This window comes from Sinohyriopsis cumingii, chromosome 15, assembly GCF_028554795.1.
Source record: "Sinohyriopsis cumingii isolate HCF-2022 chromosome 15, ASM2855479v2, whole genome shotgun sequence".
NCBI classification, from domain to species: Eukaryota; Metazoa; Mollusca; class Bivalvia; order Unionida; family Unionidae; genus Sinohyriopsis; species Sinohyriopsis cumingii.
In genome coordinates this window covers 17720908-17733351 of record NC_142975.1, presented here as the reverse complement: position 1 = coordinate 17733351, position 12444 = coordinate 17720908, and the positions used below count along the sequence as shown (strand labels likewise).

The 12444-nt window shown below is 34.4% G+C and overlaps 1 long non-coding RNA gene across 2 annotated transcripts in view; it reads right to left on the bottom strand.

Annotated features, from left to right (window-relative positions):
* Positions 1–1911: 1911 nt before the first annotated feature.
* LOC149781350 (uncharacterized) overlaps positions 1912–12444 on the bottom strand; it is a 31588-nt gene continuing 21055 nt past the window's right edge. Inside the window, exons 1-3 of one of the 2 annotated variants that reach the window (XR_016414687.1) lie at positions 12078–12257; positions 4210–4308; positions 1912–2045 (exon numbers count right to left, since the gene is read on the bottom strand). This is a non-coding gene — a long non-coding RNA (uncharacterized LOC149781350). Of the gene's footprint in view, positions 2046–4209; positions 4309–12077; positions 12258–12444 lie in introns of those variants that run through there. The other variant, XR_016414686.1, reaches the window with a different exon arrangement.

The window sequence follows — 12444 nt, the reverse complement described above, 5'->3', positions numbered from 1 at the left end:
AATCTATGAACAGATTGCAGCCAAAGATTCCGATGCTTTAACCCTTACTCGGAGAATTTTCATTTCAACCCCTGTTTGACATTCGGTAAAGAGTAACCAATCCCAAGAGTAGGAAACCTTAGAAGAGAAATAGTCGAGATGATTTCTAAGAATTTGCGGTTAAATAAAAGAGGTCGAGCACAGCACATGCGATCAGAATATTATACCTTAAGTAAACAGTTAGGCCTCTACGTCTCCTCTTTAGAGAGTTCTGACAATGGACCTTCCTTCATATTTTATCTCTGTGCGAAACCCGCGAAGGAAGTCCTGACGAATATCGTCTATAGGAAACAATAATGGGTACAGGGTATGAAAAACACTAAAATGTTCATAGATTGTATCAAACTAACTGAACCTCTTCTAATACGATTTTAATTACACCGCCTCTTCGACATTATCTAAATAACAGAAAGGAAAAGTGGAAGAAAACACACCGAACGAATTTCCAGAAATTCTCAGCTAGAGAAAGTTAGTTAAGCACAAAACATGACATAATATATTATAAATATTATAATAATTTTTACATTTGAGCTAATAAGTCTCCTCTTTATACAGTTTTTACACATACCCATCCATGATATTGTAATACATTGAATATCAGCCATTTGCATATAGCTCTCCATTTTAAGGATTTCATAGATTTAAGTGATCACCTGGTTGGTTTTGGGAAGTAGGCGTCCTCAACCCGACTAATTAGCCAATTGCTAAGGCAAAACCTCACAGATTGTAGTGCGGATGAGATTACAGGATGGATGCTTTAATTTTATTGTGAATTCAGGTTAGAGTACCATAAGTGTCCATGGAGATGAGTAGTCCCTATTAAAACCTAACTGTATGTAACGATTATGTGAGTGCATTTGCAGTATTCGTGATGGGTGAATAGTAAATTGTGCAATATAGTAATTTAGAAGGGACGGTTCCGTTCTCTGGAGACGGCAAGGATTGTTGTCATAATGAAAGATATGGTGGAAGGTTATAGGAGAAATGAGGCTCAAAAGAACAATTTGACTGGGCTCATGTAGCATTTAAAATAAAGCCAAATCTCTACATTTTACATGGTTAAGGAAGACTTAATATAAAACATTATGACATAAATTGTTACCACCACCCATCCTCTCAGAAAATAATAAGTTCATCTAGATAGGTCAAGGCAATCTTATTTATTTCATACAATCTTGTATCAGCTTTGTTAACATTTACAGTAATGGATTACTTCTAAATATCTTGTGCAATTTTGGAATCTGGGAACATATTTGTCATTGCTTCAGTTAACTTGTCAGCTGTGCTCAATGACGAATTCATATTTACAATCAACTCACAGAGAATCACCTCAGCATGTGTTATTTGCTTTTGAAATATGTGTTGACTTCCTATCCCTTCATCATTGACAAAACATTTCTATTTCTCTTCACTAATGATTCCAATTTTGCATGATTTTCTGATTCCACGTGCAGTGAACAGTCATTCCATCCACCAAGTGCACAGGAAAGGTCTAAGTTCTCTTTCAGACGATGGTTTAAGGCATGGCCACAGAGTATTATAGACCGGTAGAAAATGCTGCTATCTATTTTTAGACTTTCCATTTTCATGCTGAAACTTTCTTATCATCAACAATTTTCTTTGTTTAAACAACCGGATGCTGAGAATGTTAAAATCAATTATGTGGCACAGACTGCAGACACGGACACAGATTGAAGAGATCATACAACAAAACAAAACGGAATAAAAACCACTTACAAATTAATTTTAAAAAATTAATAAATAAATGCATCCTCAAATTGTATTTTCAGATCAATGACCATACTGATGGACTTTATTCTGTACAAATACGGTAAAATATGCAAGGGTAAACAGGTCTGCAGTTATTCAAATTTTGCAATAAATGCTTCAAGAAACATACACATCATCTCCATTTTCTTTCTGTAAGGAACATGTCTGCACAATTAATGGTTCAAAATAAAGTCTTTGTTAGTGAATTTCACAGGACAACCAGGACAGCAGAAAACCTACAATGAAAGAACAGTTTCAGCAGTTATAATGTTGCTGCAAAAGGAAAAGTATATACATGTTACCCATGCTGCATTTAAAAAAAAAAGCTTATTATTTATAATATTTCTAGAATAGTGATGGAAAAATTGATCAAATCTAAATATCAGATTTTACCTTCACTGGTCAACTGCAAAAGCAGTAGTTACAAACATGGTTCCCATGCTTTTCTAAAGATAAATTTTCAGGACATTTCCAGAGGTTTTCAAGGATGAAAATACTTTGTTCAGGGTTCACATATGACCATTACTGAATGGAATTAGAGAATATTCTGGATTATAAAACATGCATTTTCTAAATCTAAAGCTGTTTATCTTTCAAGACTCTCCAAAACACGTAAGTCAGAAAAGATGATCATGTGCAAACCATGAAATGTATCACACAAAACAAGTTTGACTATACTCATATAAACTGGCATGTAAAGTTATTTCAACGTACAGAATACAAATTCTAATTTTACCTTGCTGACCTGCATTATGTTGTTATGTGGAAAAAACACAATGAATATAAATTAGTTTCGCTTCCTTTCAAACCTTTAATTCTAAAGAATTCTATAGCAAAATATGCATGTTATACAATGTAAACATTTCCTATCACAGTAAGAAAATAAAAGAAACGCTAAGTATTAGAATCTTTTCTTGCAACGAAAACAGTTTAACTTTAAATTTATCTGTGCCAAAAACCCAAACAAAATTTTTCAAACAACCTAAACTCATTAAGATAATCTGGTTTAACATCAGTCATTTAAAAATATTTACAAAAAGGGTTGATTTAAATTTTGACAAAAATGCCTTCAAAATTATAACTGCTGCATAAACAACCACTGAATTTCTTTCAAATCAAATTGTCTTCTTGTAATTGATAAACCAGTCCCCAAGCATATACTGGTACAGGGGCTTGTTTTATTTTTGAATATATAATAAAAGAGATGACAATTTCCCATTTCTCCTGTGTTCTATTTAAGATCTGAAACCAATGCTTCAAGCTACATGTCACTGTGTAATAGTTTCACACCAAAGTTCAGCTATGCGATTCAACATTTTGGACAACAAATTTGGCTTAAAATGAATAGCAGTCCGTTTTCTAATCCGGATTTCCTAAGAATATACAAATCCTATTTTTCACATTTGGACTTCTAGGTTCAGGTGTGAAGTCAGAGCAATTGCATAACATTTTTTAGGAATTTGCTGCCACTGTGCGGTAGCGGCATATGGTAGTCACTTACCTACAGGCCTCGCAAATTTAAACTATTTTATATCAAATCAATAGGAAAATGATTTATTTTCTCAAAAATGGCAAATATGGCAAGTATTAAAATCATTATGTCTTTAATCCGCTGACAGGCTAGATAAAACTACACCATAGATGACATGACCCGGTACTAGCCATTTGTGTTACTAGTCAGATGAATTCAGCCATTTGTGTTACTTGTCAGATGACTTTACAACTCCAACAACGAGATCGGAAGTCCAATAGTCATCTGATATCAACAACAAACTCCATTTAAATGTTGTTGTACAAAATTTCAATAATATTAAATGAAAGACAGATACAGAAAGAACACATAATTCTCAACATATTTAATTCTAGAACAATGACAAGAAACCCGTCGGTTTCGCAGCAATCAGGGAGTCTTAGAAGTGTGAAAATTTGCATGAATTGCACAGACAAAATGTCTTACTTTAGTCTTTGCAGTTTCCACTTCAGGAGATTTGTCTCCAATGGTAATTGTTAACAGCATGAGGAAGCTAAAAAATATTCATGCACCGAAAGCATGGATCGTATGTGTACAGGAGAATGGTTGGGTTGATGAGATAATGCTGCAGTGGATTAAAATGTTTTATCTCAAGAACACACTTTATTACATTTTAAATTTGAGTGCATTTGCTGACATGTAATTTTTGAATGATTTAAAAGTTGTCCCACAACCTAAAACTCGTAAAAACATACAGTTCACTAAAACATTATTTTAAAAATTAATTTAAGCTGTCCCAATTTATACTGTAAATATGGTATATTCAATGTTTTTAAAAAGAATAAGAAAAGGAAATAAAACTATCATTTTAATAAAGTGAGATCTATCACCATTAAAATAAAATTGTTGTTGATAGGTTTTTCACTAACCTGCCATGACAGAACTTTAAATCCACTTGCAGATTCAGCACAATGGTGGACACTGTCAGCCCAGGGGATATTCTGCCAAAACAAACTGCCAGTGTTCAGCTAAATAAAAACAAATTGTAATACATGAACATCTTGATCATTAATGGAGAAAAAAGATACATAAATTGTCCATCTTATAGTTAAATCAATGTATGGCCACAATATTGATGCCATGACTGATATCTGGATACAAAGGAATGTAGAACTAATATTGTTATATTAAATATATTTATATTTATTCACCAAGGCTATTCACATAGTTCCTTTTCAAATTAATTGGAAAAGACAATTCACACCTCATTCAGAAAGTCTATTAAATTGGTCACTAAGTATATAATTTACGTAAAGCTATCTGTATGGCTACCACATACCTGATCTGCAAAATATACTAATTGCTGCAAATGATTACCTTTTACAGCTAGAGTTTTCCTTATCTGAGAAATCCCTTTTTATAATCATAATATCCAATAGTTCTGTTTCTGTCTCTAAATGTTTGCACAAAGACATACAGTAATGCAAGACACACACTTTGAAGTGGAACAGGAAACATGATTATTCTACCTACAATTAACATCTGTAAAAAAAATGTGCATTAAAATGGCCAATTGATTTGACAGAAAAGAGACCTCTGGTAAGACAATGCTGTTACACCTTGCTAATTGAAAAAGGCAGACTTAATAAGTAGTTTTTTAGCATGATTATTTCAGTAATGTGATTATCCAAATGCTAAATGCTAAATTTGGACCTATCTTAGCTTTCGCCCACTACATTTGGATGGTCGTGAAACCGGCTTAATTGCTTAAAAGCATATTAGTCTTTCAGGTTTCTGCAGGTCACTGTTGTTAAAACTTGCAAAATGTTACAGTCCTTTATCTCCTCCAGAAATAAACATTTTAAAACAGATATTGAGAAACTATAATGGGTGACAAAACCAATCAATGATCTTTTTCTGTTCTTCACTCAAAACAAACAAATCTTTCTAAGTTATGCTCAAACTAGTTGGCAAAAAAACTATTTGAAGTTTGAAAGTGGATTTCTTACATAATGTCACCTGTTTACTGTTTAGTTCCTGCAGTGTTTTGTGTACATCTGCACAGTATCATCGACTGTCTTAACTTTGCACCAGTCCTTGATTTGTGACCCATGTCTCTCGCAACCTTGCATACCTGTTTCAAAATCATTATGTCACCAACTGAATCAATACCTTTTTTTATATACTGATAGTAAGTGCTGATTAAGAAATATTTGACAAAATATAAATATGTATCACGATTACAATAATAGAAAACAAAAATGAAATGTTCAGCTTAACTAAGGCTATATTTGCAACAAGTTCGTTGCTCTGGAGCGAGTGTTGGCTGTTTAAGTCAGGACTTATGGTTGTGTTGGTTTTCTTTATCATTTTATTTGAAGAAGGCCATGATGGATATTGTTTTGAAGGCAAAGGCAAAGCAAAACTTGGTTAATATAACATAAACTTTTTATATCGTGTTATAGTATTCTTGCACCATCCCATTTGTTTCTACCACCTTTTAATTTTAAAAACAGAAGGCATCAAGAAGAAATAAATGCACAGAACGTAGTCATTTCATTCATTGATTTATAGTTTTTAACCTGATTGTCACTAGGGGTTCCCAAACAGTCAACTTATTGTCATTTTGAATCACCACTCCGGTGGCCTTGTGGTTAGAGCATCTGCCTCGGATGTAGGAGGTTGTGGGTTCGATCCCCGGCCAAGTCATATCAAAGACTTACAAAAATGGTACTAATAGTTACCTATCTTGGCGCTCAGCATTAACAGGGTAGTGTTAGGACTGGTCAGTCTGGTGTCAGGATAATGTGACTGGGTGGGACAGCATGCTACATGTTTGCGGCATGATGCCCCAGTGCTAGACATCACTATAAACTGTCACACTGCAGACATCGTAGCAATATGACTAACACTAACCTCTTAATGCTGAGCGCCAAGCTAGGCAGCTCTTAGCACAAGTTGTAGAAAACATTATAGTGGAGCAACATCTGAAAATTACAAGGCAGATAAATGTTATATTTGCCCCCCCCCCCTCCTCCCAACGGTGTCCAAAAACATACTGTAAATACAGTGTAACTACTAATCCACATGAATTTAGACAATCTGAGACAAAACTTTTAACTGCAGACTCAGTTAAGTAGCAGACCCGCTCATAACACGGGGTCAGTTGAAGAGCCCATTTTATTTTACTAGAAAGTACAAAAAATCTGACCCGTATTTGTTGAACATGAAGGAAATCATGATCAAAGTTGGTAATTGAAACCGTCATATATTGCTTGCTTTATCGTCAAAAACGGTTTATATGACCTGGAAATTTGAATCAACATTATCAAATTAATGACTTTTAATACGATGGCATGTGTTTTGTTCAAATTTCTTTCCAAACAAGATTCTTCGTACACCGTAAATAACCGTATGCAACAAAATTCTGATAATGAAAATGTCACTAATGCTAACTTGAGGCAGCACAATAAATAAAATAACAAAAATACATGTTTTAATTACATCTTTTAGTTCAGTTTAAGTGCAATGATCATAAATATTATGTGCACTGTTGTATTCAAACGTGAACTATGTCAATCTACCATAACAGCTATGTCCATGAGCGTTTCTGTGAGAACCTAATTAAATCTTCATGGTGTTTCAATGCCTAATTTGTGTAAGTATTTGCTGTATTGCCAAGTTAATTAGACATTTGTATCAAATAAAGGGGGTGGAATTAAAAAAAATATTAAAAGTTATGCAAATCCAACCTGTTAAGAGATAGCAGCCCCGGTTGTGTCAGATCAACTCATTTCAAGTGATGATCCAAACACTGTTATAATTTTTGGGGGTGAATGTAATCGAATTAAACTACCTTTAATTAGCATACTCATTCACAAATGTGACCAAAGAGAGAAAGACAACCAAGCAAATACCTGATGACATCAAATTGTTTTACAGATACATTTTATTAATGAGAAGCTAGTTTCAGAGTTGTAATTAATTTGTAATTATTGAATTGGCACTCTGAGATTTCCTTATGGATGAGAAGAAATTTCACTATTACTTGCAATGAAATGAATTCATGGCATCAATATTTTACTAACAGCAATAAAATAAGCGATTGTTGAAGATAATGACCGCTTCACGAACTAAATGTTCTGTTTTTTTTATATAATAAAAGGAATCTTGTTTGATTGTGAATTTTAACACAAACTAGTCTGGTTCAATGCTTAGTATTGCATTGCATTCCACTAGAGTAGAGAGTACAGCAGGGAATATATGGTTAACTTGGAACCAGCCTACTAAACAACGACATAAAGCAGTAATGTAACAAACGTTTTCACATACACATAACGGTTGTTTAAACCTGTTGGAATTGTTATCGATCTCTCAGTGGTTGGGCATCTTGAAAACAAAGGTCATTTTTACATAAAAGCAAATAACTTAATTAGAAAAAGCATTTTATTGATAGTTTTTGCCAACGAGATTTTAAAATGAGTATTCAGCCATTAAACAGACCAGCTAGCCCTACCCCACTTTGAGGCTTTCACAGTGTCAAGCAAGGATGGCATCATTTCATATAGTTATGGAGGTCCCTCGATAAATTACACCCTTGCCTATAGTGCAGTCTGTTTTTGGACCTGTGGTGCATGAGTTATCAAGGGAGTGGTGTATATCGCTCTTTTTATGTTCAGATTATTGCTTTTTTGCTGCTTATATAAGTAACAATTATGCTTATACCTTTATAGGGGGTTAGCACATGTGAACTCACAACAAAGCATGTCAGGTTCACATTTAATACAATTTTTATTTGATCGGGTACCCAGGTAACTGATTGTTAGGACTGACAGGTACCTGGTAGAAATTTCCCAAAATTTTGACATCTCTACATATGGGCGGATATGCAAATAGTTTAGGAATAATTAATCTAATTGAAAACTATACAGAATGAAATCTTTCATTTAAATAGTTTAATCTAAGGGGAAAAAATCTCTGTTGTAACATATAAAAAAATCTTTAAAAAAAATCGCTAAGTATTGTATTGTAATTTTTTGGGAATAATTTTTTTAATTATTACTTATAAGTGTATTATTGCAGATAATATGCGTTTGAAAGAAATAAAATATATTAAAGAGGCAAATATTAATAATACAGGGACATAAAAAACAATTCATTTATATACCCTGGACTAAATGTCGCATCTTATGTCATGTGGCATGTATTTGGCAAATGGAGAACTCACACATGGAGAACTCGCTTTGGGAAAACTAGCCCTAGGGTGGTTGGTGAATTCGCTTCAGGCTGACTGAAGAGAGAGAGTGATAGAGTTAGAGCGCTTCTCTGGAGAAGTGAGAGAGCTTACTTGTATATTGATTAAAACTGTCAAATTTATACCTTAAGTGTTCGCAAAGAAATCAATCAGTTATCATTAATAATAGAAATTCTCAAAGAAGATGAAATTGTCAATAAATACTGGCATAGTTATCACCAATTTGCTTCATGTACCAGTTGCATAAGCTCCAGCAGGTTGGGCTTAAAGTGTAGATAACATTGCATGTAGAAATAAAAAAGCGCTGGATTTTACACCTCAAAAAGCATCTTACATAGTTGATTGAGGGGGTTAGGGTGCTGATGCACATCTGTGAAGTTAGTGGACAAACAGACGGAGTGAAGGCTTCAGATAATCCCAGCATATATAAGTTATTCTAACACAGGTTTGTTTCTATTAGAAAGGGTATTTGGTGATATAATTTCGTTATTACATAAAATACGAGGCAAAAATTAAATTCCAATGAAAATAATTGGGATCATTTAAAATAAATAGTTAAATAGACAGTTACAATGTTTTTTGGGGATGGAGACAAAGCTTATGAGGTAAATTAGGAAACCTTAAAATAATCAGATATATGCTGAAATAAATGACGCTGCACTGAAGTTTTTACTATCTAGGATACCACAAAGATTATTTAATCATCTTGTTTTTTGGTAAGTTTCAAACAAACAAGTCTGAAATAATGATATAACACCACACAATGATGACATTACTATAGTACAAGTCACATGGGTCATGTATGCGCATTTACTCATTTTTAATTAAATATAAATTATTCTTTTAAAAATTAACACTAATTTTATTTAACCAAAGTCTATTCAATTCTGATTACTGAATGCTCTGCACCTTAACTGCCTCCATGAAACTTCCAAACAAATATCTATCGCTATGGACTTTTACAGTGGTGGCAATCTACTGAACTTGGGTCAAAATAAGAGCATATCCAGTGTAATCATCACAATCGAGGGTAGTACGAATTTGTTTATCAATATGTGTAGCTTTCATTGTGACATCACAGTGCACAGCATTCAATCCAGATTGTACTGGATCACACCTTTAGGTTCATTTTGTCAAAATATCTACGTACTTTAATATTGATTTTGCTGCTGGGACCTCTCGGGGCATCTAAATAATGACCTTCGAAAGGAATATGGATGTATAAGAATCCAAGTGAAGTGAATACTTGCTACTCAAAAGTATGTAGAATCAAATTATAAAAAATGACACCCATTAATGAAATAGTTGGTGCTGAATGCCTACATGTCCTGTGTGACTTGTATTTTAAACAGAATCAACAATAGCAAAAAGTTATTCTGCAATGACCGGCAATAATAGTCCAACATACACAGGGCATAAGTAAACACTTGCTATAGAAATTAACAGGTGGGGGGTATATCTGAATTTAAGCGTGATTAAGTCCTAAATGATGCATGTGTATGTGACATGTAGCATGATGCGTCTCAGTTACTCAGCAACTGAATAATTCAAGAGGCGATCATATAAAGCGGTATTCATCATTGAGCGACACCTCTAAATTAGTATCTATGATCTTCGGGGTGACTTTGTCCTGACACCTGGAATGATGATTTCTCCAAGGGACAGGTTCTCCATGGAGCTAGTCCTACATTAGACCAGCAAGTTGTTCTCCACCTTTTTTTTTTTTTTTTTTTTTTTGACTGCTGCCAGTCAAACAAAACAAAAAACAAAAAAGGTGGAGAACAACTTGCTGGTCTAGTCCTACATGTAAGACCATGACTCTGATATTTATGTTTTGGGTGTCAGGACTAGCACTAAAACAAAACCAACATGTGCTATGTCTTACATTGTAATTTGTAGGACTATTCATGGGGCGAATGATCCCAAGGTTAGGTCGGGAATCCAAGCACTTTTTCACATCCGGGCATTTTCAGTGCATAGTTACGACCGCCGAGGTGAAAACGACCGCCATTGTTCTAGTGACTTTAGGAACGTGTGGGTGACATCTATACAACATTTTAAAATATGCCTAAGATTTGCAATTATTGTTGTAAACGCAGTGTGGATAAATGTACATAGGTTGAAAAATACGCAACTTTTAGTACTTATTAATCAAGGTTTAATAGGACAAATAAAGAATAATAATTATGGAAAAATATAAATTAATGAGAACTTTCAAATAATAATTAGGATCACATTTACAAGCAATGCCGACTGAAAAGTTCAGATTTTGATATAGTTTAATTAAAGAAAAATAGGTTTGCAAAAAAGGTGTTCAATTACTTCAACAAAATATTTTGTTAAAAAACAAACTTACCAGGTGTATCTGTAAGATAGTTACAAACAACAGGCCAAGTCACTTCAGGCCATTTTGTTGGGTAATTTACCCAAATATTTGCTGGAAATTTATAAGGACAATCATTAATTTCCACAACTTTTAAGTTTCTGTAAATATCGTGCATTAGCATCGCTATCCTGGGTCTCTTTGTAAACGTAAGATATTGCAAAAATGGCCAACTGATCTTATGAACCTTGCATTTATATTCATTTTATAAATGAAAAGTGTACAATACACAAACTATATAACAGCCTTCAAACTGCCTTGTCACTAATTGGCGTATATTGTCGTGTACACATGTACGTGACACGTACCACAGGAGTCTGACATTTTATCAATAAAGTACGGTAAATCTCTGACAACATGAAATCACCTTATCGGTAATATATTCTCCTTTCCTATTGCTTTTTTCCCCCTTCTTCTCTCAATCATTTTCATCATCATCATAATAAATAGTACATCTCTCATATAAGTATCATATTTTCTTCTCCAATATTATTTTCTGTTATGAAAAAAATATCAGTAGAAACAACAGATAATCTTACCAGGTGGCAAACTCTAGAAAATCAATCAAGCACATTGGTAGAATGGGCTACTTCCGTCTGGTGGATTCTGACAGAAAGGGTTTGTGATCGTAATGGTCAAAATAAAGGTTAATTCGGTGGATTGGATTCATGACATGATCGTCCGAGAGTTATGCGTACGTCACTGTATTTTGAATGTATATGTGTAGTTTTTCAGTCTTCTTGCGATTCTGAAGCGATAAAAGACGCGTGAGAAAAGTCGAATCGAGGTGAGGGCTGTGGTCACAGGGGCTCGTTACAAAGAAAATCAAGATTGGGGTTCTAACCTACAGGTTAGAACCCCAATCTTGATTTTCTTTGTAACGAGCCCCTGTGGTTGTGGTCACGCTTGTGTTCATTTATATTACCGATAAGGTGATTTCATGTTGTCCGAGATTTCGCCGTACTTTATTGATAAAACGTCAGACTCCTGTGCACGTACACACCTAGACCAGCAAGTTGTTCTCCGCCTTTTTTTTTTTTTTTTTTGACTGGCGGCGGAGACCAACGTTGTTCTGCACCAGTCGTGCTGAGACGTCCGATCTATGTCACCTCGGATGATCGGACCGCGCGCTATTAATTAATAAATTTACTTAGACTAACCTTTGTATCCAGACGGTAAGTATAATCCCTCTTCTAATGATCCACAGCGTTAAATCCTTTAGAACACACACTTTTTTAGTATAAATCCCTATCAGAACAGAACACCTGTGTATTCATCGGCTGTTGACCTCAGATTTGAATTACCCACGCATGCGTGTAAAGCAGCATCACCACGAGGTAAGAGTAACGCGTGAAAACCGTCTAGCGAGGCGTAGATCACTAGGAATTTACTGATGCTTGGGTGGGAACAGTGTCGTTACGGCAGAAATTTAGGAGATAGACAGAGAGAGACTTCATGTCAGAAATGTGAGATAGAGTGAATGATAAATAAATTGTAAAACGACCACAGACTGTATTCAGATGTGAA